Here is a 26,166-nt window from a genome sequence, read left to right on the forward strand (position 1 = left end):
ACGACCTGCAGCACTTGTGGGTTCTCCCCCACCACCACACCACGTCCCTCACTGGTGGTTGGTCGGCCCTCGGACCCCTCCTGGGTCTGCACCATCTCCACAACCCCAGCAGTATCAGGTGCGTCTTCCCCTGCAAAGACATGAAAACAAAGAAATGGAAACAGGCATTAGCACCATGGCACACAATGAGGGCTGAGAAGCAAGAGAACCAGTACTTGATTGACACATGTCCCACATGACTAAAACCCTCCCATGCATGCACCCTCACTGCGTATGAAGTGCAGGCAAATGGCACACACTGATGACACCAAGATGGAAGATGAACACATTTTCTGCATGCTGCCTGGCAGTGGCATCACACATTGGCCTGTGATTGCCAGGTGAAACACACATGCCATCACACAGATGGCATGTACCATTGCTATTGAGTGAAGATGGAGAGGAGGGCAGCACCTATTCATTCAGTCCAGTTGCCGCATGTAATTGCTTTTCTAATTCTAACAGGTCAGATTTTTCACCTGGAGCTGCCAGTCTGAAATGGTCCAATTGCACAGGGACATGTGTGTACAAATGATATCCAGGTAACAAAGTCACTCCACTTTACCATAGCCATGTCAGACATGTGACTAGTGGACAGCGACATGCCTAGTGAAAGTGGTGGAATGCAAACAAACTGACTGAATGAACAGTGAAAAATAAGCAACTATGTTGTGGCAAGGTGACACTTCAAGGGCAACTGGCGTGCAGTTGGGCTAGATGTCTACTGTTGGCAGAAGGGATACTGCTATGGCCAAATGCAGCTGCGCAGGAAGTATTGCATGAAGCACATGGCTGACCCATACGACTCAGGCGCACACACTCTCACCTGGCACACAAACAGAAGCCCTCACACACACACCATGCACATGGATGACACACACATGCATGTGCACTCACCGGACAATGCCTCGTAATCAGCCAGATCTCCCACGCCTTGGATCTGTTCCTCCGTGACGTAGGTCCCAGCGACTGACTCATGTGGAGTGAGTTCCATGTCTACTACTGGAGACCCACCTCCAGTCACTAGAGTTGCGGCATGACTTGAGGCCAGCTTACTCTTTGCCCTGCGCTTTAGGTCATTCCAGCGCTTATAGCAATCATTGGCTGTGCGCCTCACGATTCCAAGGGCACTTACGATGTCCGCAACGGTCTGCCAGTGTGCCTGGCGTTGTGCAGGTGTGGTCTTGGATCCTGCAACAATGACCATCTCGTTGTCATGTCCGGACACATACTCGACAAGTGCATTCAGTTCGTCATCCGTGAAGCTGGGCTTCCTGGATGGGCCGGACTGTGTAGCCGTGTCTGGGGCATCAGCCAGTGCCGGACGAGCACTCTTCCTCTTCCGCTTGGAAGGTGGTGGTGATCCTGAGTGTCCTGCGCCGCTCTGGACACTAGGGGCAGGAGCCCTGGTGGACTCTGTATCAGGAGTGTGGGATTGCACACTCAGCATGGGAGTTGGTGCAGGCATTGGCTCTAGTGTGATGGTGTCAGGGGGAATGTCAGCAGCATGGACTAGGACCGACACTGTCCTGGCTGGGTGTGTGAGGGCTGGGGTGGATGGAGCCGCAGCTGCCCCTGCAGCCTCTCCGCCCTGCCTCCTTGGTTTAGCAGATGACCTTGCTGGCCCAGATGCACGTGGCATGGTGACATCAACGTGCACCAGCGCACGTGTCATAGGCCTGCTGACCTGGAAGTCAGCCATGGAGTCAGCCAGATCTGGTGCCACAATGGGCTGGTCCAACAAGGGCTGAGCATGGATGGTGTCAGCCACATCAGCCTCAACGGGAGGGGGGGGGATTATGGGTGCCCTTGACTGGTCCTCCACACATGGGGGGACAGGCTCACCCTGCAAGTAACGACCACGTCCCCTACCGGATCCACCACGGCCACCACTTGTGGCTCTTCCACCTTTGCCACCCTTACGGAATCCTCGCCTCCCAGCCATGGCACTGATGTAAATGTGCGTATGGGAGTGGCTGGAAACTATTGTCCTGGGCAATAGGGGGTCAAAGGGGTTGGGTACCAGATGGTAATTGTACCCTAGTGCTCTTGCAAGGCTGATTGTAACCCCTGGGGAAAGATGACGGGTCACGCTACGCACAGGAGCCCCAAAAAAGGGAGATGACGTGCACGCAACCCCTCCTAGACCACGTGTGCAGAAAGAAAAACCTGCACTACGCTGTGGCACCCAGTAACACAAGAATGAACGTATGCGTGTCACACGCAGCCGAGAATGACCTCTGAAGGGGTAGGCTACACACGGGGCAAGCACAGATGTTAGATACGTGCGTGACTCACCGTCTGCCTGGTAAACGAGCGTGTAAAAGGAGCACGTTTGGTTGGCAACACCCCCGCCAAAAGAAGATTTGTACGCTGTCTGAGGAGACAGGACAACAGTAGAAGGGAACACTGTTTGAGGGAACAGGCCCAGGTAAACCAGTAAAAGCGAAAAAAGAGAAAAAGCTGTCAGAGGTAACAGGGAATACGAACTTGAAACGCCGTGAAGTAAATCGCGTGTGAAACGACAAGAAGTACAGAATTCACCCACTCGCTCTCCACGAAAAGCACGTACAAGGAAAACGTGTTCTACACATACCTTTTATACAGGGCCACACGTCCAGCGTCACTTACGCGGCGTGTACACGCTAGGGCCATTTCCACCAATTACACGCTTTGTCACTTCTGCGTGTAGGGACATTTCCACCAATTACACGCTTTGTCACTTCTGCGTGTAGGGCCATTTCCACCAATTACACGCTTTGTCACTTCTGCATGTAGGGCCATTTCCACCAATTACACGCTTTGTCACTTCTGCGTGTAGGGTCATTTCCACCAATCACACGCGATGAGACTCTGACGTGCAGTCTTTCCACGTGTGCTCTGTCATCACGTGCTGTGTGGGAAACACCCGTGCGGGTCACGTCACAGACGCGCTTACGCGCTGAGGGCCTTTGGTCCAATAGAATCGCGTATGCGTGCTGACACGCTTACGCGCTAAGGGCCTTTCCTCGATTTTCACGCTGACGTGCAGGATTTTCACGTGCCAAATCACTCCGTACCAAGCTGGCCACGCGTAAGCACACGGAAGACCACGCTCCTGCCCAGAAGGCCGAACTACTGCCCCCCAGAGCCCCGAGCACGCTCCCACCTACCATCTGCTGCTGCCTGACTGCCTGCTGCCCACGTGCACTGCCATTTGCTGCCTGCACATCAGCCAGGGGTGCTGTTGCTGTGACCACCCCTGCTGGAACCGAAGACTCCCGACTGGAATTCCATCGCTCCACAGCCCAGCCCCAGGACCCAGTTGCCCACCTACTCCTGCCTCTGGGGTTGTCATGTCGGGGCAAACACCATCTGTGACCACTGACAACCCCCGGCCAGAGAAGCAGAGGGGCACCAGCTTCAGTGCCACCGAAGTTGGTGTCCTGGTGGAGCAAGTCCTGGGGCAGTATGATGCCCTCTTTGGAAGTTCCCGCGCCGACAAGGAAGGACAGACTCGGATCTGGACTGACATCGTGACTGCCATCAACGCGGAGGGGGTGGCAGTCCGGGACTTACAACATGTCAGGAAGCGCTGGGAGGACTTCAGGTCCAGGACCCTGAACAAGGCCCAGCGCCTCTTGAAGGCAGCGGATGCCAAGGGGCGCCGGGGCCACTTGTCGGAAGAACAGATGGGGGTCCTGGAACGCATATCCCCAGCGCTCCACGTCCAGGTCCTGGAGAAGCAGACCCGTCTGGAGTCGAGCGGTGAGTGTACATGCATCCTGATTGTGAGCAGTGCGTGTGGTGATTATTCGGTATTGTGCAGGTTGCACATCTGTTTGTATGGGGTCGAGTATAGGTGGGGGTGTACATGGCCGTGGGGCTGACACATGCGAGGGCTGTAATGTGTGAGACATGGATGGTGCTTGTGTGTGTAGGCTTGCATGGCAAATGCAGTTGTGCGTGCACACATGTTTGTATGTATGTGTATGTAAGTAGACATGTCCGTGATGTCACGCATGTATGTTGTTTTGGGCTGCATGTATGAGCACTGTGTACATGTGCATGTGTGTGTATTTGACAAGGGTGCAACAGTGATGCAACATGGATGCATGTGACTGCGGTATGTGTAAGCCTGATTGGCAGATGTGACATGGATGCCCGTCTGAACAGTGCGACACTTGGCAGAGGTGTACACATGCATGCAAGTGTGGTGGTGTGTGTACATGTGTGGTGCACTTCCTGTGTTGCATGTGATGTCTGGGTCACCTTTGGCTGCTCATGCTGTTGTATGTGTATGGATGGTGGTGGCAGTTGCGATATGGCTGTGGTATGGCTCATGTGTGCGAGTTGCAATGACATGTGTGTTGGGGATTGTGATGACATGTCTGAGGTTTGCCAATGCCACTCATGTGCAACTGTCATGTGTGTATGTGTCCATTGTACAGTGCCCTGATGCCTGTGTTTTGTTTCTCCCTGTCTGCAGCGTCAACTGATGAAGAGGGCGGAGAAGGTGCTGTGGAGCACAGCGGCGGGGATCCGACCGCCAGCCGGAGACGCAAGGCCCGGCTCTCCTCCCGTGTTGTCATCTCGTCGGGGAGTGAGGAGTCCGGTGCCGCGTCCCAGGCCGCAGCTGCCGGGGGGAGGTCCAAGAGGCGGAGGTTGGAGTTGGACTCCTCGGCAGCAGAAGGGGCAGCTGGGACCCCACAGGGCCCAACAGGGGAAGATGGCACGGAGTCATCCAGGTTGGTGGGGGGTCTGGTGGAGGAGGAGGCCGTGCAAGCACCAGAGACGGGGTCTGGAGGTGGGGATCCCACTGGTGCTAGTGGTGCAGTCCAGGACCAGGGACAGGAGGCAGCACAGGCCGCCGCGGAGGTGCCTGTGTGCAATCCTGTCCCCGATCCTGTCCCTGCATCATCTTGCACCAGCAGGGATGCCTACGTCCAGACCCGTTTCCAGGCAGGGGATGAGCTGACGTCAACTGGCCTTCCTCTGCCTGCGGACGTGGCTATCCAGGTCCGGGTTGAGCCTGTCCTGGCTGGTGTGGCGTTGCGTCAACGGGCCATGCGAGGTGACCTGCAGTCTTTTCATGGAGAGACTGCACGTCATCTCGAATGGCTCGTTGACCACGTCAGCCTGCTGGGACAGGTCACCCAGACCGGATTCCTCCGTCTGATGGGGCTTGTTCCGACCCCCTCCTCAACTGGACCCCCTACACGCCAGTCGTCCTCTGTGCCATCTTCCCACCCATCAGTCACCTGGGTGCCCTGTGGAGCTGCCTCTGACAGTGCGGCCAGGCTGGTGGAGGAGGCATCCCTGCCACAGTCGGGAGTCGGACGTCCAGCAGGGGTGGCCACATCAACAACTGCACCCCAGCCGGCGGAGGATGTGCAGGCAGCAGGAGGCAGTGCACGGGCAGAGGCAGAGCAGCAGCAGCAACATGGTGGGAGCCATGAAGGCTCGGGGCCTTCGACATCGGAGGGGCAGGCATCGGCCGGAGGGCAGGAGGACCCAGGACAGAGAGTGTCTTCCGTGTGGCAGCGGTTGGGCCACGCCATAGGTGCGGAGCGGCGGCGGGCGGAAGAGGCGCGGCTCACAATGGTCAGGGCGGAGAACTCCATGCGGAGGGCCCTGAGGCGGGCCGAGTGCCTCGAGGCAATCCGCAGGGGGTTGGAGGAGGACACAGCGTCGTCCCTGCGGACCCTCGGGGCCATGGAACTGGACCGCCTCCGGGACATCGAACAGGAGTTCGATGATGCCCTGGCCCGGAACACCACGGAGTGAGCCGCTGGACTTGCCCGCCGCCTTTGTATATAGTTCTTTTGTTTTAGGTTTCCTTTGTTTTTTCTTATGATTTGGAGTCGACGGACACTGCTCCACTTTTTGTATATAGTTGATATTTAGGTAGGTTTTTTAGGAGGTTTCCTTAGTTCAGTTGTGATGATGGACCCTTGTTATTTTTGTACATAGTTCTTTGTTGCATGGAGAGTTTTTACATTTCACTTTGGACAAAATTTTTGGGATTTGATTTTCTAGTTTTGTGTTTTTATGCGGACATGCAGCTTATTTTTTCACATTTACATTGTAGTTAGTTTTCTTTCTTTAGCATTCGTATTTTTTTCCAATACATTTTTTTTTCCATTGTTCACTGTGTGGTTTCATCTCATTGGTTTCATGCATGTCATGTGTGTTTTCCCATTCAATTGGAAAATATGTGTGTGACGGACATGGGTTCATTTGCTTCATGAACATTGGGGGTGTAACATGTGATTTCCATTTCCATGTGGGTGAATGGGTTACTTGGTAGGGCTTTTTGGCTGTGGAGGCTGACCATTACGCACATGATTGGGGATTGTGAGGACCTGGTGGGGGCTGCACATGGTGGCAGGGGGGTGGGGGTGGTGGGAGACATGAGTGGGGGCCTGGTGGAGGCTGCCCCTGCACTGCTGGGGGTTGGGGGTGGTGGGAGACATGGGTGGGGGCCTGGTGGAGGGTGCCCCTGCACTGCTGGGGGGTGGGGGTGGTGGGAGACATGGGTGGGTGCCTGGTGGAGGGTGCCCCTGCACTGCTGGGGGGTGGGGGTGGTGGGAGACATGGATGGGGACCTGGTGGAGGGTGCCCCTGGTGGCTGGGGGGTGGGGGTGATAGGGGACATGGGTGGGGGCCTGGTAGAGGGTGCCCCTGCACTGCTGGGGGGTGGGGGTGGTGGGAGACATGGATGGGGGCCTGGTGGAGGGTGCCCCTGGTGGCTGGGGGGTGGGGGTGATAGGGGACATGGGTGGGGGCCTGGTGGAGGGTGCCCCTGCACTGCTGGGGGGTGGGGGTGGTGGGAGTCATGGGTGGGGGCCTGGTGGAGGCTGCCCCTGCACTGCTGGGGGTTGGGGGTGGTGGGAGACATGGGTGGGGGCCTGGTGGAGGTTGACCCTGCACTGCTGGGGGGTGGGGGTGGTGGGAGACATGAGTGGGGGCCTGGTGGGGGCTGCCCATGGTGGCAGGGGGGTGGGGGTGGTGGGAGACATGAGTGGGGGCCTGGTGGAGGCTGCCCCTGCACTGCCGGGGGGTGGGGGTGCAGGGGGACATGAGTGGGGGCCTGGTGGAGGTTGACCCTGCACTGCTGGGGGGTGGGGGTGGTGGGAGACATGAGTGGGGGCCTGGTGGGGTCTGCCCATGGTGGCAGGGGGGTGGGGGTGGTGGGAGACATGAGTGGGGGCTTGGTGGAGGCTGCCCCTGCACTGCTGGGGGTTGGGGGTGGTGGGAGACATGGGTGGGGGCCTGGTGGAGGGTGCCCCTGCACTGCTGGGGGGTGGGGGTGGTGGGAGACATGGGTGGGTGCCTGGTGGAGGGTGCCCCTGCACTGCTGGGGGGTGGGGGTGGTGGGAGACATGAGTGGGGGCCTGGTGGGGGCTGCCCATGGTGGCAGGGGGGTGGGGGTGGTGGGAGACATGAGTGGGGGCCTGGTGGAGGCTGCCCCTGCACTGCTGGGGGTTGGGGGTGGTGGGAGACATGGGTGGGGGCCTGGTGGAGGGTGCCCCTGCACTGCTGGGGGGTGGGGTGGTGGGAGACATGGGTGGGTGCCTGGTGGAGGGTGCCCCTGCACTGCTGGGGGGTGGGGGTGGTGGGAGACATGGATGGGGGCCTGGTGGAGGGTGCCCCTGGTGGCTGGGGGGTGGGGGTGATAGGGGACATGGGTGGGGGCCTGGTGGAGGGTGCCCCTGCACTGTTGGGGGGTGGGGGTGGTGGGAGACATGGATGGGGGCCTGGTGGAGGGTGCCCCTGGTGGCTGGGGGGTGGGGGTGATAGGGGACATGGGTGGGGGCCTGGTGGAGGGTGCCCCTGCACTGCTGGGGGTGGGGGTGGTGGGAGTCATGGGTGGGGGCCTGGTGGAGGCTGCCCCTGCACTGCTGGAGGTTGGGGGTGGTGGGAGACATGGGTGGGGGCCTGGTGGAGGGTGCCCCTGGATGCTGGGGGGTGGGGGTGGTGGGAGACATGAGTGGGGGCCTGGTGGAGGCTGCCCCTGCACTGCTGGGGGGTGGGGGTGGTGGGAGACATGAGTGGGGGCCTGGTGGAGGGTGCCCCTGGTGGCGGGGGGGTGGGGGTGATAGGGGACATGGGTGGGGGCCTGGTGGAGGGTGCCCCTGGATGCTGGGGGGTGGGGGTGGTGGGAGACATGAGTGGGGGCCTGGTGGAGGCTGCCCCTGCACTGCTGGGGGGTGGGGGTGGTGGGAGACATGAGTGGGGGCCTGGTGGAGGGTGCCCCTGGTGGCGGGGGGGTGGGGGTGATAGGGGACATGAGTGGGGGCCTGGTGGAGGGTGCCCCTGCACTGCTGGGGGGTGGGGGGGGTGGGAGACATGGGTGGGGGCCTGGTGGAGGCTGCCCCTGCACTGCTGGGGGGTGGGGGTGCAGGGGGGCATGAGCAGGTGTGCAGGGTAGTCCCCTGTTTTGTGGGCTGCCTGCAGGGGCCGTGGAGGGTGTACAGGGAACACCTGTGAGGACCCACCCAGCCTAATTGCGTGTGATAATTCCCGCACACCCCTGTAATACACGTACCTGGCCAAATCGCATGTGAGAATTCCCGCGCACCCCTGTAATACACGTACCCAGCCAAATCGCATGTAGAACTTCCCGTGTACCCCTGTAATACACGTACCCAGCCAAATCGCGTGTGATAATTCCCACGTACCCCTGTAATACACGTACCCTGGCCAATCGCGTGTAGAACTTCCCACGCACCCCTGTAATACACGTACCAAGCCAAATCGCGTCTGATAATTCCCGCGCACCCCTGTAATACACGTACCTGGCCAAATCGCATGTGAGAATTCCCGCGCACCCCTGTAATACACGTACCCAGCCGAATCGCGTGTAGAACTTCCCGTGTACCCCTGTAATACACCTACCCAGCCAAATTGCGTGTGATGATTCCCGCGCACCCCTGGAATACACGTACCCAGCCAAATCGCGTGTGATAATTCCCGCGCACCCCTGTAATACACGTACCCAGCCAAATCGCGTGTGATAATTCCCGCGCACCCCTGTAATACACGTACCCAGCCAAATCGCGTGTGATAATTCCTGCGTACCCCTGTGATACACGTGCCCTGGCTAATCGCGTGTAAAACTTCACGCGTACCCCTGTAATACACGTACCCTGGCTAATCGCGTGTATAACTTCACGCGTACCCCTGATATGCACGTTACCCGCTTTGCGTTCCTTGTTTGGCAGCCCTGTGGAATGGTCCAGGGTTAGCGCTGCCCTTTGCGATGATTTAGCGATTTTGATGGCTTTTCCTTGCGCGAGGGCGTTCTTGGGGGCGTTACTGGCGCTGCTGCAGGGTCGCTGCGATACTCTGCGCCACGGCTGGTTTGGGAGCCTAAAATCCATGAATACGCTGTGCGCGGAAATCGGTTTTAGCGCACGTGCCTGGCGCAGACAATCGCACGCGGACACTCTGCGCCAGCCGCTTGCGACACTTTTCTGCGAAATTCTATGAATTACCCTGTATGTTGTTTGAAGTGTGCAGTACTTAAAAGAATGTTTAAGGTGCACAAATGCCTGCATGTGTTGTTACAAGCAGTTTTGCAGTAGGAAGAATTGTAATGGTGTATGTGTTTTGCTTTTCGCAAGTGCTGGTGGTATGGCTGCAGTTAGATACCAGTTGACGTATTATAACTGTTTATAGTTTTGCAGGTTTGAAGAGAATGTTTTGAAGCACTTTCATTCCTGTTGGTGGATTTTTATTCTTTCACTATTGGAAACTAATATTGCAGTATTATGGGTGCAGTTAGATACCAGTTGGTGTATTCTAACTGTTAATAATTTTACAGTTTTGAAGGGTATGTTTTGAAGCATTTTCATTCCTGTTGGTGGATTTTAACTACTTCACTAATGGAAACTAATATTGCAGTATTATGGGTAGAGTTAGATACCAGTTGGCATATTCTAACTATTGATAGTTTTATAGTTTGAAGGGAATGTGTTGAAGCCCTTTCATTCTATTGGTGGATTCTTACTATTTTAATATTGGAAAGTAACATTGCAGTATTATGGGTGCAGTTAGATAGCAGTTGCTGTATTCTAACTGTTGATATTTTTACAGTTTTGAAGGGTATGTTTTAAAGCACTTTTATTTATGTTGGTGTGTTGTAGCTATTTTGCTATTCAAAAGTAGTAATGGAGTAGTATGGCTGCAGTTAGATACCAGGTGGCAAAATGTAACTGTTGATAGTTTCACAGGTTAGTGACTAAACTTTGTAGACCCTCATAATCAGTACATTTGAAGTACTATGGGTGAAAAAACAACATTAGTGTGTGTTTTGCACACTAATGTTTGTCATTGGGAAAAAATCTATGTAGCATCATCTGTTGGCGTATTGAAACTGCTTTCCATTTCACAAACAGCATTGAAGCACTATGGATGTAGTTACATACCAGTTGGCATATTCTAACTGTTTATAGTTTTGTAGTTCTGAAGGATATTTTTTGAAGCACTTAGATACCTGGTGCTGTATAAAACACATAGGGCCTTCTTACGACCCTGGCGTTAACCATGGCGCTATTACCACCATGGTTGATGCTCGTAAATTACCAACTCCGCCATGGTGAATGGCGGAATTACCGCCCCATTCCAAGGTTGGCGGGGCGGTCATTCCCCATTCACCATTGGCCCTTCCCCATTCCCATTTTTGCCCCCATAGGGATCAATGGGGAAGGCAGTAATTACGGTACTGCAAATTGCGGTACGGTAATTACCTCGAAAGTCCCTTTGCGGGTTCCTTCCTTAACCGCTGGTAAAACCAGCCGTTAAGGTCGGGACCCGCAAAGGGACCTCGTAATTAGGCGGTAAGGGCTTAACGGCACCGACACCTTTTACGGCACCGTTAACCCCTTACCGCCTGGGTCGTAATGAGGCCCATTAACTTACGATAGTTTTACAGGTCAGTGACTAAATTTAGGTTAAAAGAATATTAAGTAGGCAGTTAGATTTGTTAGATTTGTTGGTAATCTATGTTTTAGAATAATGGAAGTGTCATTGCATTCAAACCAACCACATCTTTTTTAATGTATTCAGTATAGTGACCTGCAGTGGTTGTGGCACCAGTGTGGTAGATTATGTCTACTTTTGTGAAGGTTTTCTTGCCAAGAGATACTTGCCCTTGTGTAAAGCTAGTACCTTAAAAGCATTACTATTACATATTGGCTATGCAAGTTTATGTGTAAGGTGGAATGAATGTCTGAATTGCAAACAGAGCATAATATGCCATGATTTGCATTTTGCACCAGCTGATGAAATGGAATGGATTTACAATTAGGTATTGATACATGCACAAAACGTTCATTAGGGACCTGCTCCTGTGCAACATGGTTGCAGAGAGTGCATGTTTGCTTCCATGTGGATGACATCTGGAAGATTTAAGTCATAGGTATGTTTTTGCTTTCTGGTACTTTCAGTAAGTGTGTTTATGGTGAATCTTTCCATTCCTGCACAGTGGTCCAATTCTTGCCTTATTCATGAGACACTGTAAGTGTTGTCAGGATTATTTGTTGCACTTGCAAACACAACTGGTCTGAGCCGTTCAATTAAATGTTTTGTAAAATTGGTGGCAATTGTAACAGAAGATTGATTGCTTTATTTGCATAGCAATTTACACCAGTTGTGTTGGAAAATTTAAATGGACCATAGAGTTCTGTCTCTGTGTCATTTGCTGATCTTCCACTAGTTTTTTTAGAAGACATATTTCTCTTTGTTTCTGCTGTTGGATGTGCATTTGTGTTTGTACTATATAGTTTTGTGGTTGTGCTACTTCATGGAGTAGCAGTTGTTTTTATTTTCTTTGGTGGTACTGTTGGGAGATTTCTTATAAGTCCTTTTAGAGGAACAGGGTACATATCGAGATGGAGTGTGTAGAGTGCACTTCGTCTGTTGTACTCCATGTTGCAAGGAATGTCAGCCTCAACTTTGTTTGCATCAAAATTTACTAGAAATAGTCCTTTGAGTGTATGAGTGTATATAGATGTGGCAGTGCTACATAACTCATAACTTCTTTAAAGACTGTGCTACCAATGTCAACCAATGCCTGACCTTGGGTTATACCTTGCGATTTAGGAATAGTGACTGCAAGAGACAGAAAGAATTGTTCTAGGGGTGCGTACATGTCTTTGAAAAGCAGGAATCATGCTGTTGAGCATCCTATCCTTTAAACATCTTGGCTTCCTGTAACAGAATGTTGACTGCCCGCAGGAGTGTCTTCATTTAGTTGTGCTTGAACTTCTTCATCTTGTTGGCATTCATTGTACAACATGTTTTTGTATTGCTTGAAATTGATGTTTGTTATACTGCTTTCATTTGTATTGAATGCAGCTTCAAATGAGTCATTTGTGCCCAATACATCTTCTTCTTTTCTCCATGGTTTAAAAAATTGGAGTAGGGACATGTAGTAAAGGTCTCTATGTAACTGCATATGATTAATTAGGCTGCGTTTGGTAAGTTTGACGAGGCTGCCTTAACAAGTTTTGACTATGTATGTTCCAATTTTTTCATCTGATTTAACATTATTATTGTAGGGGAAATGTTGGACTATGTGGTATAGGCACATGTTTTCCAAAGCTGTACTTCTGTTTGGGTAGTATGTGCTTAGTAAAATAGTTTTTCAAAATGTCCTAGCTGTTCACTTTTGGCTATTGTTTCTATGTCTTGGCACGATTTCAGCACTCTTTTTCTGGATGCAGCCGGACTAAGGCTTAGCCCGACTATGTTTTCAGATTTGCCATGAAAGGCTGCGCCTGTTAAATGGTCTGCAGCTTCGTAGCATCCACATTCTCTATGGGAGAACATTCGTATATCGAAGTTGTACCATTTTTGTGACAGTGATTTGTCAGATGATATGTTACACCGGAAGTCTTTTAGCTCTGTTTTCTCAGCTTTGGTTAGGTAGCTTGTGACATATATTGCAACAGCAGAGAATTGTCTGCAATATATTGTATATCTATGTTTACATTCCACATGAGGGCAATGATTGCATTACAATCATTGATGTACTTTGAAGCTGTTTACTTGTCCATTTGCTGAAACTGGTCAAGGGAAACCAAAGCGGCATTTGATATAGTATTTACCTTTGTTTTTATATATGTGTTGGCAATATTTGCCATACTTATGTTTTTGTAAGCATACAATTTGTGTATGTAGCTCACTATGTGTGCTTCCTGAAGGGATGTCACCGGATACATACATGTGGATAAACTGCAGAACTGTGGTATCACTTTCATGACCAAATTTAGGAGCATCTTTTATCCACAAAAGCATGTGGATGTGTGGTGCTCCTCTGGATTGATATTCATTTCTCCAAAATAAGTGTTCCACTTCTCAGAGGAGAGGAATATTTTTTATTACAGATGAAGTGCAGCATGGCAATAAAGCAGTGGTGAAAGTATCTTTATACCTATACAGGGTCAAGAGAACAGAGTTCTCCTGGTGTTTTTATGTCCATACTTTCTTTGTTTTGGTTTGCTATGTGTAAGAAGTCGTGCAAGTCCTCCGATGCATATTCTTCACAATTCAAAGTGGCAAACCATGTGGGTGGGCCAAGGTTCCTTAGCATATACCGTACATCAGCGTGATGGTGGAACCAATATTCTTTTGTACCATGCATGTTTTCCAAGAGATTTGTGATACTTGACTGCAAAACTAAATCTATGTCTTTTATCTTTTGAAGTAGTTGGATAGCAGACATGTTTAAAAAACTAACACCTGTTTTCAATGTGTGTGCAACTCCATAACATAGAGTTGCTAGTTCACTTTCAAACAGGAGGTGGAATATTTATTCAACATTTTGTCTGAATCTAGGGTCTTCAGAATACATTCGGAAAGGGCAGTATTGCGATGCTGTTATTGGTGTGCATCTTTCATCATATCCTACCCCTTTTCCTGTAGGAAAGAGTAGAAGAAAGGCTCCTGCCTCTACACTTTTTTCCCATATGCTGATTGGATATCCTTTGGGTTGACGCATTTGTTATGTTTCTATTGCATCGTCTATTGTGTCTTTGGAGTGTAGTGGGTGAAATGTATAATGGTCTAAAATATTGGATGTTGTAATAGCATCTACAAGTTCAAATTGGCGAGGAATCCTAAATCATTTCGTTGGTTTCCCTTAAGTTTTGTTCAATGTTTAATTCTTTGTAATACTCATTGCTCTCTTTAAAATATTGTAGGGCTTTTTTGACTTTGTTTAAGTGTAATCGTTGTTGCCACATGTTTTTGCCTTTCATTGGTACACCATTCACTAGAATAATCAAAGATTGATCTATTGGCCATGGCACTCCTAGAGTGTCCACATTTTCTATAAGATCTATAATGTAAAATGAACTACTTTACCACAAATGCCTTTTAGTAATTCAGAAGGAGGCAATTTGAGTGTTTTGGGTTGAAGGTTTATTATAGCTTGAAAAAGGGTGTATATTTTGTAGCTGTTGGAGAGGTTTTCGAAGTAGGAATATTTCCAAGTTATTAGTGAGAGCCCGTGAAGCCATTTGGTTATTATCAAGCATTGTATTGCAGTATGTGCAAAGTATTGAGGGGTTAGTTATTTTGTTTTAGTTTTACGCGATAATATATAGAGCTAATTGGGACTATTGGGATTCCTCATGGTCTTCTATTTTCTAACTTATATCTACAGTTTTGGTGGTAATTTTATAAAAAGTTCTGTGACAACACACACACACTTGGCTTGGTACTTCTGCAGATGTGCTTTTAAACTTTGCTGTTTCTTTTTTTATGTGTTTATTAGAAGATTTGCATTTGTAAAGTGTTTGCTATTCTTCTCTATAGTTACTGGATTTTCTAAGAGATCTTCACTTCCAAAATATTTACTTTGGATGTGGTCTATTTGTTGAAGGAGTTCTTTGGCTGTGCCATGTAGGAGAATGTTATTAAAATGTTGCAGTTCTAAAGCAGGACTTTTTGCATAGTACAGTGTCTGGAGAAGATTCTGTACAGTGGAATGGTGTGTTTCTATCATTTTGATGTGGTGGAAGGTGCTTCTGCAAGCAGGTCCTGAAATGCAGACTAATAAATGTCCTCGCAGTCGAGTGTAATTGGGCACTGGACAGGAGTCCATGGTTTGTAAAGATTTTATTCTAATTGTCTCTTTTACTTTCATATAGTGATGGAGGAATTGGCATAACAGTTTGAAGGATTGTTTCCGTATGTTACACATTGAGGTGCAGGGCCATTTGTAGACTGGAAGGATTGGTTTGGTTTAATGAAGAGTTGATTGTAAGCTTGTTGGGGGCATTTCTTGTATGAGGGTTTTCTTGTGCCATAATGGCGTTGCCTATCATTTCATACCCTCGGCCACTACCATGTATGGCAATTGTGTTTTTTCTGGTCTTGTTTATATGCCTCTTCATTAAAATATGGTTTTGTGCTGCTTGTACGAATCCATTCACCTTCACAGAAGTTTGCAAAGGTATCTATGTTGACATTGCACATGTCTAGAAGTACTTTTTATAGTTTACTGATTCATTTTGTTAGTGGTTTCATTCTGCTTAAAATTAATATAAACAATTTTCTTTTGAGGAGCACTGCGCTGCCAATGAGAGATTTCAGGATTACTCTTCTGCAGTAATTTTGTACAGTTGAGCGTGGCATTTCTGCCATTTTTATAAGATCTTGAAGTACTCTACGGTGGAACATTTTTTATAAAATAGATTTTTGGGAATGCTTAACTGTGGCTATGTTAACATTGGTAGATGTAGTGTTAGTGCTATTAGTAGTTTTATTCTTCTTTATACATTTCATCTTATTTTTACTTTTTGGAAGAGGGGCCATAGTTTTTTTACTACTAGCTGGTTCAAATTTGTTGACTGACTGTATTAGCAGTTTTGTTTGAACATTTGCTATACATTCTGCTAGAGGTGGATGAGTATTTTGCATACTTTTAGTTTTATCTGCTCTATGTTTTCATTGTTTTCTATGAGGTTGCTTTTTAGTAGGCGTTCTGGTCAGTCTGTTGGAGAAAAAAGGAAAGTCCGGGTTTGAAAGTTGTGGAATGTATTTGCGTGCATTGTGAATGAGTGTGTTAATAAGGGGGCAGATATAAATAGATGGCTGTGTGATTGTGCATGGGCTGTTAGTTTTGGTTGGGAAGGTTGTAAGAGTAGCTGTGTGTGTAGATGTGTGAGGGGTTTGGTTTACTCAGTAAGATAGTGTATTAATACGTAAGGACATTACGATGTTTTCATGATACTAGTGGGTGTTATGATACTGTTGTTTAGATGAGAATACAAAGAGTGTACCTGCTGAGGTGCAATCAGTAAGAGTGAAGTGAATGATGTTGGTTTGGAAACAATTTTGTAGGCTAGTATACGACTACATTGCACTGTATGAGTAACAGAAAGAATACTACTACACTAGTGCACTTTCTTTGTAGAATGTGAAGTGTAGTTTTCTTCTGGTTGTTGTCTTCTAGGAGAGAGGTTGTTGTCTTTCAGGAGGTTGTTCTTCACTGCAATTGGGAAAAGAAGAACATGTGTGGGTATGTATGATAATGGCAAAATAATTGTATTACAAGAAGACATTATTTTGCAATGTAGGAGGAGTTGTTGGGAAGAAGAGTTAGTAACATTGGACGTGATTACGAGTATGGCTGTAACACTGCCATTGCTACAGATGGGCTACAGCAAGATTCCAGATAATTGATTGGCAGTTAGCTTCCCAGTGTCACTAGGACATTACAGGTCATGTTGGCCTGGAAATCTGTTGGTATAAAATGTTAGCATCTATTCCTGTGGCGTTGCATTGCACTGTATGGGAATAGGGACATGGGAGTACCAACAGCATTTGTAATTGGGCTGGTGGTCCCGTAATAAGTATGCCCTATGGGGCTGGAGTTTTGAAAGTGTGGGAGTTGCCGTTGCACTTTTTGTATTAGAAATGGTGTACTGCAAGTCCCAGTATGCAGAGAAAAATCAAGAAGCCAAGAAGCATGCCGTGATTAGAAAATAGAATGTTAAGTAGAAGGTATGCATGTGTGGGAAAGTTCATGAAATTGCACACACTGGGCCTCATCACGACTTGGGCGGTAACGCTGGCGGTATTATCGCCGGCGGTATTAGCCCTACCACCGAACTCCCCGGCGCTAATAGCGCCGGATCACGAGTTTGGTGGTAAAGTAAATCCCCATTCCCCATTGAGCCCATTCGGGAATGCCCCATTCCCCATTGGGCTCAATGGGGAAAATTCACGCTCTTACCGCCGGCGGATTTCCCGTCGGCGGTAATAGCGCAAATTTTCAGCGGATTTCCTCCCAGCTCAGAGCTGGGGCGAAATCCGCCGAAGTCCTGATTTGGCAGACCCTTAAATCTGGCGGTAATAGCGCTACCGCCGGATTTAAGGGTTACCGCCAAAGTCGTGATGATGCCCACTGAGTGTTATTGCAATATGTTGGTGAAATCATTTCTATTTAATTGCATTTATTTATTAAAAATTACACAGAGCACTGTTGTAAATGTACACATGCATTTATTTGTTTTACTTGAAATGGTGCTGAAATGAACAGTTTTCAATGCATTGGATTTTGCCATTTTTCATTACATATACATGCCATGGTTTAGTAACATACATTCAGTTTTTGTTTTGAGTGTGCATTGTGGAAGTTTTAGTGCAGCTTTGTTAGTGGGAGAAGCGGTTTTAAAAGTAATAGAATGAAAGAAGAAAATACCAGTTTGTACATTGAAATGGGTGACATGGGCAAAAATGCATGTCGTGGTAATATATTGTAATTTCACACAGGATCTGACAGTTAAACATGCAGTGGAAATGTTTCAAATGTGGTTTATTAAAAAAAAAGACAGAGCGAGTGCTGCTGAAATTGCAAATGTGTGTTTTGAAAGTGTTATAAAAATCTTCATTACTAGAAATGTTTACTACTACACAGCATGGTAAGTGAGTGCCATTTGATGTCAGGAGGTGGGACAAGTGAGAGTAGGATTGTTGAGTAAGATAATGCAGGGTAAGTGGTAGGAACCCTGTTGAAATGCATTTGTAAAAGAGATGGAAATGTAATTTCAAAAATATATGCATACTTTGTGTTGATAGATGCAGATGTGGATGAATCTGCAAGTAGAAATCTTGGAGAGTTTTATAATAGTTTGTGATGCAGGTGCTTGGGAATGACAGGAGACCAGTACTCTGAGTGTTGAAAAGTACATCTGAAGTGTTGTACTGAGATGACAGAGTTAGTTGTAGAGTTATTGGATGTGATTGGTGGATGGGTGTGTGACTGCTGCTTAACAGCAGCCAATGAGGAAGTACTGCAAAGACTGAAGTGGAAAGGGAAGAAGGGCTGCCCTGTGTTACGGGGTCCATTGACACCACGATAGTCTGCAGACAAGGCGTGCCACATCCAGATCTTTTCAGTATTACTCGCATGGAAGGGGCACTGTGGGGATTATCCAATCAGGTGTTCTGTTGTGCTTCATAGGAAGAGAGGGTAATCATTTGTTTTCATTTTTTCATTGCTGTGTGTAGTGAAGATGGCTGTGATTGGGGAGACTCAGTTTGTGGATGGTGAGAGATTGTTTCATTACGAATCTACAGATGTATGCAGAGATATGTGGAATATCTGCCAACCTTGTATTGGAGGGAGTGGACACTTTGTGGTGTGGTGTGCCGGGGAGAAATCTGCAAGGTGTATTTGCACTTTGTCAAAATATGGCTATTTTTAACACTCCAGATGCCCTTGTGCTGCACTGTGGAGGACTGTATTTGGGGTACATAAGTGCAGTAACTTTGCAGAGTGAAGTGAAGGAATTTCTTAAGGCATTAATGCAGATCTTTCCATGTACAAAGGTGATCTCTTGTCATATTACACCTAGGGCACTATGGACCTGCCCCAGTGCCTTCTGTCCTCATCAAGATGCACAAAGGTGTCTTGTCAACAATGACATATCTTCTTGTGTGTGCAGTGTTGGGATATCATCTTTTGAGAATGATAACATCAATTCTCAGGGTGTGATTTTTTTTTGCAGATGGAATTTACTTTTCAAATATTGGAAATGCTATTTTCCTTTATAAAAGAAGAGGTTCCTGTAAGGAAAAAAACAAGATACAAGCAAAATAAAGTGATAAAAATAAGGTGTTTGTTTACAAGCCCCTTAAAAAATAAAGGTTATTTAAAGAGCCACCACTAAAGAGTAAATACCTTACCTTGTGTTTTATTTGTCTCCTCACCCCCTTGAATTGGACAATCTGTCTACGGACAGCACGTGCCACATCTGGGCTATTGAAGATGCCAGGCATGGAAATTGAACTGTGGAGCCCAGGGGATTGGCCAATAAGGTTTCCTGGGCTTGGTATGCAAGGAGAGAGTGTGGCAGAAAGTCTGTTTGCTGAGAGGAGTACAGATGGGTATAGCTATGGCTGTGTCATTCAGGAGGCAGAGTGTGTGGATTTTTGGGGATTCAGGGATCCATTCGTTGCATGTGTATTCAGAGCAGTGTGGAGTGGCTGAGCATCTTGGATTTCATCATGTTGCTGTGAAGTGGTATGGAGTGTGCAGCATGAAGTGGGCGGACTTGCTCCCATTTTTTGTTAATGTGGTCAAGCTCCAACATCCGGACATTATCATTGTTCATTGTGATGGGAACAGTTTAGGCCATGTAACTGGAATATCTCTGCTGTTTGCAATGAAGGAGAGATTTGGGAAAATGATGGACATGTTCCTGAACTCTCGAATAATTTTTGTATCACATTGCCCAGAGACAGATGTGGATGCACTGCAGTTCATTTGGTCAACAAATGGAGAAAGCTAGGCGCAATGTCAACAAGGCTGTTTGTGCATTTTTGGGAGATGTTGGCATGACGTCTTTCAATAATGAAAAAATTAAATTTGATATTACCAATAGTTTTCACAGAGATGGAGTATATCTTACTGATGCTGGCAATCAGCTTTTTATGCAAAATATTCAAAATGCTTTAAAGCAATTTTTGTAAATATAGAAAGAATTTTCCAATAGGTGTAACAAAAAATGCATGGAAGGATGGTGAAAACAAAATGCCTAATGTTGTGCAAGTTGCATGGCAAGTTTAGTTCAGTAGAATGTTGTTTAGTTAACTTTAAAACATGAAAAAACTTTCCAAAAACCAAACATTTTCAGAGCAACCACTTTCTCGCACAATAGAGTGCAATGGTTTAGATGCTGCCACCACCTACATTTTCTAGATTCTTGCGGACTACTGTGCTGTCCGCAGACTTCACAGGCTGCATACGCACCTGCACCTTTATTTGGTATTTCAATTTTGGAACTGTGAAAGGTTGGCTTTTTTTCACAGGAGACACATGGAAGGGGAGGGCAGGGAAGTGAGGGTAGGGAAGGGGCACCAACCAAGGGACGAAGGGGAAGGTGGAGATAGGAAGATGTTGGGGGGCCTTAATTAGGTTGGGAAAAGTGTTTCCCATGTTCCCAGACTGCAGCCTCCAATGCACTTTCAAAACTGCTCCCCCCTTCAGAGTGATGTATCACAGTGCATAAAGAGCACTGTCACCCTTGAAAGGTAAGGATTGACAGCTTCATGTATGGCCTGTGATGCTTCCTCGGGGATCCTGTACCCCACAGGAGTATCTCTTGTGGTGGCAGGAGCAGATGATGAGGATGTGGCAGTGGATGTCATCCTGCTCACCCCTTCGAAAGGTACGACCCTTCCCACAGCTGTCGTGTAATTCAACCTTAGGTGTCGCTCCATGGAGGTGGTCCCGTAGCTATGCAGACCAGGTTTTCTGGTGCTGAGTGCAACTTTGCACTCAGTGCATCGAACCTTGTCTGCACACACCTTGAGTACCCCCCCAACGGTGGTAAAAGACTCCACACCCAAGATTCACTCTGGGAGCTGGTGACGGGGATTTCCACTACCTCATCCACTTCCTCCTCTTGATCCACCACTGTATCTCCACGCCAGTTACCCTCTCCAGGCCCTCCAGATGGTGGTGGTGTTGGTGGTGGGGCAGCAGCATCGCCATGGATGCCATTATCTCCAAGTACAAAGTAGAGATCAAAAATATACCAAATCTACAGCAGGTACCCACTCCTGGACAGGCAGAAATGCAATGAGCAACAGCAGTGGGTGTGTCCCTTTTAGGGGTGCTGTCCGCAGACCACACGACTGTGCGCAGATATTTTGATCCATGGGTAGGACTAAGAATGTTACAAAAAGTCACTAGATCAACCAGGACATGGTCTAGGGCCTCTGTAAGGGTGATGTTTAAGCTTTAAACACCCTGGATTGGCCAAAAATCCAGTTTTAAACTGTCCGGGGGTACGGACAGTGTCTACAGATACTCCCAATGTCAGCACGGGTGCGGTCACATGATGACGCCTCTGGACGTCCGTGAATAGGACGGCTGACCTGCAGACACCTATTGCGTGGGAGATGGTGTGCGCATGTACCCAGGTTTCCGCAGTACAGGGATGGGACCCCTGAACTAATTAAAATTGTTACACATGCAAGCGGACAGCACCAGACAGGCACAATTTTCGGGATCACAGTGAGATCAGATACGTAGGTGTACGCAGGACAGGGGTGGGGGCCCCCGAACTATTTAAAAGTGCGACACGTGCGAGCCGACACCTCCAGACATGCATTTCTTGGTTGCTGTTACGTCCTTTGGTATTTAGTAGACATATGACTTTTACTTCTTTTTGTGTCAATTTATCTTATGGTCACCCCTTCTTGGCTCATCAGGTATGCTTTAAATTCCCAGAAATTAGAAATTAGAAATAATCCTTACTGTCCATCTGATGTTCCTTTTGCCAATGTTCTTCTAAAGGTAACCGTCAATCTGATGTAGGAATCAGATAAATGTTATGTTATCGGAAGTTATAAATCACACGCGCGCCCAAATGTAGTGTGCTTTTGAATAATATAGTTTTCAGTTTCTGCCGAAAGAAAAGATGATCAACAATCCTCCATAAGTCAAGGGGGAGTTCATTCCAAGCTTTGGAAGCCACAACAGAAAAGGCACATCCACCAGAGTGGGCGTGCTAAATCCGGGGGACGACTATCAAGAGGGCAGATTGGCAGCGGAAAATGCAGGTAGGAAAATAGTGCACAAAATTCGCTTGCAAGTACTCCGCTCCAATACCATAAAAAGTCCGATGTACCATACACATAGATTTGAACATAATCCAAGACACCACAGGGAGCCAATGTAATTGTCTCAACAAAGGGGACTTGTGTGTTCCAATTGGAGGGAAAAGAATGGATCTCGCAGCTGCATTTTAGAGAAGTTGAAGCTGCCTGACTAGGTAAAGAGGCTGCCCTAGATAACGTAAGTTACAATAATCAACTCCACTCATAACTAAGGCAGCTACCACAGGAGCTTGGGAGGCTATGGGGATGAAAGGGAGAACCTTCCTTTGGACACAGAGTTTAAAATGGCCGGTCTTACAAACTGCTGCCACCAGTTCATCAATGGTCAGGGAAGCAGTGATTTTTTATCCCCAGATTTCTGACTGACAGAACAGGCGTAGGAAGTGGGCCAAGGGGAGATGGCCAAACGTCATTGGTCCAGAACAGATGGGGGGAGGTAGTACCTACAACCAGAACCTCAGATTTGCTAGCATTTAGCTTTAGCCAATTAGAGGTCATCCACCCCCCTAGCTCCTCCGGGCACTTTCTCAGGCTGGCAGCTGTCTCAGACTGAGAAAGGTCCAGACAAACCAGGATCTGGTAATGTGTCCTCTCAGCCTGATTCTTAGTTCCCTAATGGTTGTTCCCCCATACTACATGTTTTTCAAACAGACAATGCACCACTAACCGATTTATGTGAACATTCTGATTATCTGTTGCTGTGAACATTTTTACATCAGTAAAGCATGTTTGCACATATTACAATAAGCACATCTGTAAAAACCTCCCAGTGGTGCTCCTGCAAGTCTGTGCTTGTCTATGCAGTTGAATTTTAGTTTGTACCTGAATAACATTTCTGGAAACTATGAAAATTCAATATGTTTATCAGGAGGTTGTAAAATGAGAACTATATGGCAGACATAATACTGTACTTTTGTGGTTTTCAAATAACAAAAGTGATTAATGGCATGAGAATACACATTCAAAACAAGGAGCAATGACTTTGATGGCTCTCAAACCGAAACAGAATGCCTTATGTGAGCTGGCCAAGCAAACAAATCCATTAAGCAGCAGTTGAAAAGTTTTGCCTCATTTCAAGTTTGGTATCATTAGCTATATTTGTTCTGTCAAACTGAATTACCATTACATCTTGCAGTAATGTGTAATAGCTTGCTTTCAGGGTATGTATGCTAATATATGGGTTGCTTGGATGCATCAATGGCAACTTTGTATGGGTTGTTGGTGTTGGTGGAGTGCTGCGTGCATGTTCTGTAGAGTGACAGTTGGAGAATGACCTGGCTGGGGTGTGGATAGGGGAGTGGTTCTTTCTATGTTGTACCCATATTGTTTACATTCAGTGTCCTTATTGGAACCAGGAATAGACCTGGACCTTAATGTACCTAGTAATAGACCTGCTTAGATACTTACATTACCCCTCTCCACAACTTAAAATGGAAACTAAATCCTGTTCTCAGACATTCAAGACCAACAACATACATACAAACAGCATATTTAGGGAGAACACATGCCTCAAAACCCATGGAATTACACGACTGTGCCTCCTGTCCCAATATCCTCCTTATCTTCTGCAACTGCTCCAATAAATTGGGATTAAAAACTCTCACAAATATGAGTCACAACCAAGTTGATTGTCAGTTCTTCTAGCTGTTGCCAGTCCAACCACATTATCACATCCTTCACCCTTGTGTGGTTGGTCCTCTAATCAGCTGAACCCAAAGCAGGCCCACAAATTAAGAAGCAAGTACACGTTTGTACATAAAGCAAGTTTATTTTCAACCAGCTAGGGGCTAGTTGATGCTATAGTGTCAAACTAACCCACGACTGCGGGAATATGGGCTCTGAATTTCAACACTCAGCATTTTAGCATTCACATTTTAACGAGGGTTAAACTAGGGGAACAGGGTGTGAAACGCATTACTGGACTCATACAGAGGAAAGAGTAGCTCAAAGGGAGCTTGAAGGTCAAGCACCTGAGGAGTATTTTGAACCACGGATATTCCAAGGGACAGAAATGACAGGCTCCATGCAAAACACAGATACGTTCCATGCACCATAGGTTGACAGGCTATCACGTGACACTTGTGAAAATACCCAGTCAAAAGGTAGCAGTGTATAAAATAACTGGCAAGGACCCAGCCAATGAGAAAAAATACATTGATAAGTTGGGGCGTGAACACTAGTAGTCCCAAGTCGGAGGGGCAGTCAGTGGCTACACTCCAAATGGATTTTGAGCCCAGGAGAATAGACAATGAAATTCAAAATGAAGTGGGCAAAAAGGAGGTTAAAATGTCATTTCATATTCCCATTTGCCTAGCAAAGTGTAAAAAAGAGCTAAGAAAAGTAAGTCTGGAAATCAGTAAAGTTCACTCTTTACTAGAAGAGGTTGAAGATAGATACTATGTTCCTTCCAATTACTATTGAAGACATATGTAATGCATGTGCAATGATTGATACAGGCGCCCAAGCAACAATAAAGTCAAATAAACTGGTGAAAAGTATCAATGAAGGGAGATCCCCACAAAATCACATAAATGTGAGGCAAAACGAAGGCCCTATGCACAAATTCAATGGGGAAGGAATACCTATCGAAGGTGTCACTGAGGCTGACATAAAGATAGGGAAGCATTGTATGAGACAGGAAGTGTTTATCACATCCATCAATGAAATACCCTTTCTCATAGGGACGAATTGCCTGAAGAGGTTGCCACCCTCATTGATGGGGTAAATGGATTTTTGTGGTCCTTAGCTAAAAAGCCATTGTGATCCAAGAAAATAATGACCCAAATCAACAGTGTACAAGAATGCCACACTGTTGCTAAATAAGAAACTGCAGTGTAAGTATATCTTCAGAATGGCTGTGTGCCCAGTGTCACTGTCATTTTCATGTGTCAGGATGATATGTGAGGAGAACAAGAAAATCCGTCATTGGAGATTTATTTGGATCACAAAACAAATGGCAAACAGAAATAGATGAAAACATGCTGCATTGTTATCTAAATGAAGAATAACGTAAACCAAATGTCGCTCCAGAGGTAAATAAAGAAAAACACATTTCAACCATCTCAGAAATACACATGGGTGAGGGGCAACCATGGATCCCTATACATTTAAATGGGCATCCTGAAATGATAGAAGCCACTTTGGTGCTTGAACATGAAAGGAGTTTCAGTAATGAAAATATACTCTGGCAAACAATTGACAGGGAGGAGATCCCAATGTTCAGAATAAAGGATCAACACATCTTTGGCCTAGGTGACCCTGAGTTGGGATATAGAATTGTAGGAAGATGCATGTTAAAGATTACAATTGGCCCTAAGAGTATTCATCACAACGTGTGTATTGTGAGCGGGACACAAAACAAATTATATTTGGGAAATTACATTATGTACATATGTGTATGGTGTTAGAACTTCTAAATCAAAAGGTTTGGTCCTGGTTGGGTGGAGTCTCATTTGCATTTGAAGACAAAAGACAAGCTTACCATTGTGCCCAAATGACACTGTATACAGTTGAACTGCAATTGAAATGGTATGTTACCATTCCCGCATTCACCAGACAATTTACAGTAGCATTAAAGTACAGAAAGGGACAACAGATAAAAGGTTCTGATGCATTTGAATGCCAAAATGAATCCATGATGTAGCAAGGTATAGAATGTGAGTATACACCACTGATAGAGATTGGGGATGGACCAATTCAAATCCTGATGACAATAAAGGGTATCAAGACATTCATTTGGATGAAAACTCAGCAATAGGAATGGCATTACAGAAATCTTACTACACTGCCGATTACAGTAACCTAGTGATCGGGAACTTTCCTGAAAGTTAGGGTGAGTTACCAGAATCTTTGGAGTCTAAGCCTAATGGAATCTTTAAAGTTCAGTCTGTGTATCTGTATGAGCCAAGTGAAATAGTGTGCTGTCATCAAGATGATTGTATTCTATTTGAGTTAAGTGAATCTAAAAGGGAAAAACAGCATATTGAAATGTAGGTCAATATT

This window comes from Ambystoma mexicanum, chromosome 2q (assembly GCF_040938575.1).
Source record: "Ambystoma mexicanum isolate Mex_15411 chromosome 2q, UKY_AmexF1_1, whole genome shotgun sequence".
In the NCBI taxonomy this organism is placed as follows: Eukaryota; Metazoa; Chordata; class Amphibia; order Caudata; family Ambystomatidae; genus Ambystoma; species Ambystoma mexicanum.